We start from the raw sequence: 7,483 nt of genomic DNA, 5'->3' as shown, positions 1-7,483 counted from the left end.
CATTTCTAACTCGCCTCCTATTATTTGTTTTTTGTTTCATCTAATCATTCTAGGCCTGTTCAGGTCCTACAAGACTGCCAGAGAGTCCTCAGAGTATCACAGGCGGACATGCTGGGCATCTACAGGCAGAGCCGATCCTGACCTCCCTGGGGCCCTAAGCAAAATTCTGTTTAGGGGCCCTCATACCTGACCCGTGAGCCATGAACTATTTGCCATTGCCACACAGTCACACCTGACACCCCAGTGTTCCCACTACAATCCCTCCTTTAACTAGTTCTAGTGAAAATGTAATTCCTGATATCAGAAGACATTGTTACTTGTAAAAAGTTAATTCTTAATATCAAGAATTCACATTTTAAATAGTACAAATTGAATTATTGATATCAAAAATGCATATCCTGTGAATGAATAAAAGCTAAAATGGCGCCATAGCATGTCACTGTGTTTTTAAATGATAAAAGTAATTCTTGATACTCTTGATTCTTGATGGTTATTATTTACTGAGGGATGTGCATCCATATTGACCAGAATCTCCAGCCAATCAACATTTTAAATTCAATGGAGCCTATCAATAGTCAATGTCAATACATTGCTTTCCATATTGCATTAGTGCAGAGTTGTAACTAAACCTTGACTTAGCGACTAGATAATCATCGTCTTGTTTTAAAACTATAATGAGGAGTGCCATCACGCCCATATTGTACTGGTCCCAACTCACAACAGATGTTTCTGCTGGAAAGTGCGCGTTTCATTTCATGCACGTTCATATGATCGCATGTTAACGCGTGACGCGGTTATCTTTTCCGAGCTGCAGTTTATAAACAAACACCGTTGTCCTTTGTCGTTTATTAAACATAATAAATCAACGCACATCAACTTAACTTTAGCCTGCTGTTCTTTGCTGACATCAAACTTTGAGAGGAGAGCACACAAGTCTACCTGATAACTGTTGCCGCAATTAACTCTCATGGTGTTTTTTTTCTCTCTCTTTTCGTGACCAGAAAGATAGTTCCGCTTCATTTTCTCATCGATATTGTAAACATTGATTGACGCGCTTTGACACGAGGGGAGGCGGGGCCTTGAGTAATTTGCGGGGCCCTACGCACCTTGCGTAGTGTGCGTATAGGGCTGATCGGCTCTGTCCACAGGAGGCTCCTGGACCAGCAGCATGTGGAAGAAGACCAAAGGACGCTTTTCCGGTACTTCTGCGAAGCCATCCTGGTCCTGAGATACTTCCAGCGACCAGAAGCAGTGATGGCATTCACAGTAAGTACTTTTACTTTACAGTGTTTCCTCAGTGTGTATAAAGTCAGTCACTCACTGTGTTCTTTATTTGTTTTCCAGGCTTCAGACTGGATCAACAAGAGAAATGTGGATGGACGAATTCAGATGGAGGTGCAATCCACAAAGCAGAGTGCAACATTTTCCCTCACAGAGGAGGACTCTGCTGTAAGTTCTCTAACAGGGATGCAGCACCTTGGGAGAATCTTATCAGGGTCAGAGGTCAGATCTCTTAAAGTTTTCAGTATGCATTAACTTCATATCTGATCTCCACAGATGCTGGACACATACTTCCAGAAGATTCGTCCAGGATGTCTGCAGGACAGTGTGAACGACCAGGGCAGATTTTTCCTGTCCAAACAAGGGCTGCCAGTTGGCAACGTCACGAGCAACCTCAGGCGTCTGCATGAACAGTAAGTTTTAGCAGAATCATGTATAATAGTGTATGCATTTATACGCACTGTACCAAGAAATATAAAATGATTAAGTTGATAGTCTGGGTTATGTACTACATAAAGTTCAAATAATATTATTTTCTGTAAGAAAAATACATTGAAAGAATTGAGGATTAATCTGAGATTTGTTCTTCATTGCAGGTACGATTTGCCAAGCTTTTCGAGCCAGAAAGCCAGAAGAGCCCAAAGTACTATGGCATGGTATGTGTCATCATCTAAAACACACAAGATTCATATATTTTCTGATTGTCAGCTACTTCCAAGGTCTGTCTAGCTTTTTTGTCAGAGTTTGAACATGAAATCTTCTCAAATTTTCAGCTCTTCTTCTGATGAGCCGGCCGACGAGAGGAGAGGTCGGAAACAGAAGAGAGGCAGAGGCGCAGCTGACCAGGATGACAGGGACTTTGGAGCGTTTCTCCAGCAGTTTCCAGCGACGGCGAGTAGCACCCCGCCCACGAAAAAGAAGCGGACCGCTGCGGGGTTTCCACCTGACAGAGTATTTTATGACAGGTGGAGGTCTGTGCAGTTTGCCAAGCGGGAGAAGCACTTCTTGTGTAAGTTGATGTGCTTTATTATAAAAAAAAAATGAATACATATTTCTATAATCCAGTGTTAATTTTGGCAGCCATTTTTGATTTAGTCTTAGTTTTCATCTTGAGACGAAAATACTTATTGGTCTTAGTCACATTTTAGTCATTTTGTCTTTCATAGTTTTAGTCTAGTTTTAGTTGACGAAAAGTCATTGCATTTTTTGTCAACTTTTAGTCAAACTGCAGTTACCGACATTAATTTTGGTAGCTATTTATATGTAGTCTTTAGACAAAAAATGTTTTATCTCTAGGCCAATTCAGTTAAGCTTATGAGAAATGTAAATTAAGGTAACAGGCTGTACTGATATTGCACTCTCTAGCAGTAGCACTTGTGCAATTCTACATACCACTTTTCCTTATTTCAGTGGTTTTTAGAGTGCCCTACCCCCTCTCTTCCACTTAGACTGCAGTCACACCTTTTCCATTAAGGGACAATATTTTTTAAATATTTGTTTTAATTAAACAATGTTCAATAAATATGCAATGATGGTAAAAACAAAGTGATACCGGTACTTTTAAAATATTAAATTAAAGCCAGTAGTAAGTCACTGTCTTTATGAGTGAGTCATGGAGTCATTCATTCATTCAGTAACGAAGCAAGCTGCTAGTTTTATGAACGGGTCATTGAATCTCACGATTCATTCAAAGCCACAGAATCGTTCACGAATCACCGCTGTGTGCAGCAGTTCTGCTGTGGCTTTCGTTGCAAAATAGAGCAATAAGCCTACTGACACAATACTGTTTTAAATGTAGTACATAATTTAATGTTACCCTTCTGTTTGTTGAACTGTTGTATAAAATCAGTGTCACATTTGAAATCGTGTGGATATTCAGGAAACATTGCATTCTTGCTCGTATAAAATGATCAACATTAAAAACACGGCTGGATATCAGCCTATATTTTGATCGCAGATTTAGTAGCACAGATAGCGCAAGCGGCTCGTGGCAGAACACAGACCGACTGAACGACACTTTAATTTAAGTAGAAAATCTCAAATGAAGATCGCTAAATTCCAGCTTACTTGTCTGTGTTTTCAGATCATCCGCGCTTCTTCAGCAGTGTAGAGAGCGCGCGCGCATGGTTGCCAGATACTATTGAAAAGACCGGGTAGAAAACGTGTTCTTTTAACAGAAAAGCTCTGACTGGGGGGTTAAATATTAAAATCTGGCAACCGTAAGCATGAACGCTCGTAAAAACAGTCAATGTGTTGTCGTCTCCTTTATTTGACACAAACAAGTGGTTTTGGTTAAGTTTAAAAAAAGTTTAAACCCATTTCAGTCTCGTCTTTTTTCGTCAACGATATTGCATGTGTTGATATAGTCACAGTTATCGTTTAATGACGTGGGTGTCGTCTCTCATCGTCTTGTCTTAGTCAGGGGAAAAAAGGTCGTCAACGAACATTTTTCGTCATAGTTTTCGTTAACGAAATTAACACTGCTATAATCAAAGTAACATAATTCACATTTTGGACAAGAATATTAATTTAACATTTGTCTTTGACAGCCCAGTGTTCAAGGCGCCCCCCGACTGTCAGCAAGGTGTCACTGCTGATCCAAAAAGAGGGTTGGACTGGCAACTGTCCTCGCCCCGAGGACGTAGTGGCAAAGTGGAGACCCATCACTAGGGTGCAGCTGGAGTCGGATCCATGGATCATCACTACGATTCGGAACCAAAAGTGGACAGGCCTGGCCCTCAAGGACTTTGGCATAAAAGGAGGACAAGGTATGTAAACATAATACATAAAAATAAATACAATTTTTGTCTTGTGAGCAGATATTTGTACTCCTGGAGTGAATACTAATTGCACCTTCTTTTGACCAAAGGAGTTGTTGCCACCAAAGCCTTTGCCATGGGCTCCATTGTTTGTGATTACCATGGCAAGGTAATCACAGGAGCAGAGGGCCGGAAGTTGGTCGAGTCCATCAAGGGTGACATGGGCTACCTTTTCTTTTTTCACGCTGCTGGTCGGGACCTCTGTGTGGACGCTGAGACTTTCCCCTGCGAGTGTCACCCAACAGAAAACACCATGGGCCGGAAGATCAACCATTCCTCCAAGAGAGCAAACCTGAGGCTGGTCCACTGCATGATGAACTTCCCTGAAGGACAGAGGGATGTCATCCTGTTCCAGGCAAAGAGAGACATTCGTTTGTGCGAGGAGCTGCTGTTTGACTACGGCGTCAAGCGCAAGTCTTTTCCAGGAGAAGGACTGATCCTCAACTGGCTGGATGAGTGAACACATCAGGCCATTCATTCACCAGAAGATTCTTGTTTTATATCACATACTGTGAGCTTGCGTATGGACTATCGATGTTTATGTCACATACTGTGAGCTTGCGTATGGACTATCGATGTTTATGTCACATACTGGGAGCTTGCCTTATGGACTATCATTGTTTATGTCACATACTGGGAGCTTGCGTATGGACTATCGATGTTTATGTCACATACTGAGAGCTTGCATATGGACTATCGATGTTTATGTCACATACTGAGAGCTTGCATATGGACTATCGATGTTTATGTCACATACTGAGAGCTTGCATATGGACTATCGATGTTTATGTCACATTGAACATTGAAATGATTGACTACATCTATGTCCTGGAGCTGGAGTGGCTGGATGTTTTTTTTTTGTAAATAAAAATAAATATTTTAGACATACCTTTAATGTGATTTTTGATTTTATTGCAAAACAAAACACCAGTGAAAGGCCTGAATCTAGGCTATACCCTTAGTCAGCATCAAATCTGCCCTCTTTGTTGAGACCAGGGTAAACAATGAATCACCTGGGCAGAATAAATTTAACTATAAATTATACTAATTAATTATTTTGAAGAATATTTCTGACCAGTATTTTCAAATATATGGTTAATGATACACACATACACACACACAGGCCCACAATTCTAACGGCGCTGATCCACTTGTCCGACACGACTGTCGTGTGGTGTCGCGACGCCTCCCCACATTGGTACGTTGATGGGCGTTTACCGCTATGGGCGTGGTTTTGACCGAGCGGGAAATGTAGCGTATGAGAACAGAGGACCTGCGAGAGACTTCCCTCCGTCTCCATATGCTCTATTTCTATTGGCTAGCCGCGTCGCGTTCAACGGAATTCATTTGCATAAAGATGGGCAACGCCCAGCTTTTTGACGCGCAGCATTTTTTCAAACGAAGCGCCGCCTTCCCGGAATGCTTTGCGGGCGCGACAAAGTCGCTTGACGTCACCCATAGGAATATAGTGGAGAGCGGTGCGACAGAAGTGTCGCACGGACAAGTGGATCAGCGCCGTAAGACTCAAATGTTACTGTCAGGGACCAATCAAGCTCGGTTCCATCCACCACACAGAGATCGCTCTCTCCAGAGTACTAATCACCCACACCTGATCACTATCACCAACCTCATTAACCAACACTTAAAACACTAACGATAGCTCCAGTCTACGTCAAGCCTCCAACAGGAACTGACCTTATCCCGTTGTATCCTGAACCATTGCTTCCCTTGAGTTTCCTAGATGTAACGTATACCCTCTGGAGAAACACTAACCTTTGTGACTTTGTTCTGCTGTCTCCAGATCTGATCTCTGATGTCTGTGATCCAGCGTTCTCCTGAGTTTCCTAATCCTCGTCGAAACCGATTGACTCCGATCACATCTGATAGAAAGAAGATAAGGATTAATGAACTGAGACTGTGTTGTTTCAACATTCCTGAAGTTATCTGGCTTACCTGCTGTTATCCCCGCGCCGAGAGATTTTCACAGAATCTGCACCTGAATTCACATAATACTCACCTTGCACTTTTGTCACCTGTAAATAAAGTTGTGTTTGAAATTCACTTACCTCGATCTCCGTGCCTGAATCCTGACAGTTACATTACAACTTTATTAACTTGAATATAATTACTTGTATTGATCTTTCAACCCCATCTGTTCACTTTGTCTCTTTCTTAACATTTTATCACATGTAATTTATTCAGAGTTTACAGTTAAAGACTCAGAATTAATCAGACTGTTATAAATATCTATATGTTTGCCTAAAAATCTAAAAATCCTAAAAACTATATGATGTATTTCTGATATTTCTGTATTTCCTGCTGTACACCACACAAACAATACAACACACTGATGTACATACCATTAAGTATGCAAAGTTATATAATTTGTGAGAATATTTATTTGTATTTAACATTTGTTCTCTTTCAACCATATGCAAAGCATGCTGGGAATCTCGCGTTCAGGCGTGAGGCTTTCTAGGTGCTATTTCTGTTGGATTAGAAAGATTACATAGAGAGGCAGCCCTCTCGCGTTCTGAAGTGCGGCTGAAAACAGCACCAGAAATCATGAACAATGTACCGTTCTTTTCAGCTAGATTAGTCGTTTACAAAGAGCTAAGCAAACAACGGATACGTCGTGTATCCAACGAGATATTTCGCCGTGAGTTACCGTCGCGTCCAGGCCGAGGGCATTGTTTGTAACACACCGGTTTGTGTTTGTTATGCAACAATTGTTTGTTTAGGGAGAAGGTGAGTGCCTTTTTTTAATTTGTAATGAACATTAATAACTGAAAACAGCTAGGTGATACAGATGATGATGATGATAACTTTGGAGATAAGAGTTTGTAAAACATTTTTGTGGTTGTTTTTGCAAAGTCTGTATTACATTAACCATTTTATTTATTTTTTCCCTTTAGAATTCTCTTCCTGGGCATCTGAGAATGTGTGTTTATAGGAATATTCAAGAGTATATTTGGTATAAGGCATTATTGTAGCCATTTTTAGCAAGATTGCGTGCGCAACGCACACGGTTAACGCACTTTCCTGAAGTCTCTTCCCATCTTCATCCACACGTTTGTTTCTCGTGCTCACTCACTCAATCTCTGTCGGAATATATAAAATGTCTATGATAACCGTCCACACAGCTTGTGTCCAGCATCTGTGGAGATCAGATATGAAGTTGCATACTGAAAACTTTCTTTTGAGTAGTGGATTTTCTGCTAGGTTGAATGTGAACTGTTGACTTGACGTTGCTAAAAAAAAAAAAAAAAAGAAAAAAAAAAGAAAGTAAAAAAATAATAATGTTTAACAGTTGCAACATCTGTAGAATAACTGGTAAAACATTGTTTTTCATGTTTGTTAAATTGATCATTATGAGTTTAAAT

The sequence above is a fragment of the Leuciscus leuciscus genome (assembly GCF_965113295.1).
Source record: "Leuciscus leuciscus genome assembly, chromosome: 4".
NCBI lineage: Eukaryota > Metazoa > Chordata > Actinopteri > Cypriniformes > Leuciscidae > Leuciscus > Leuciscus leuciscus.
Note: the sequence above shows the minus strand (reverse complement) of the source record.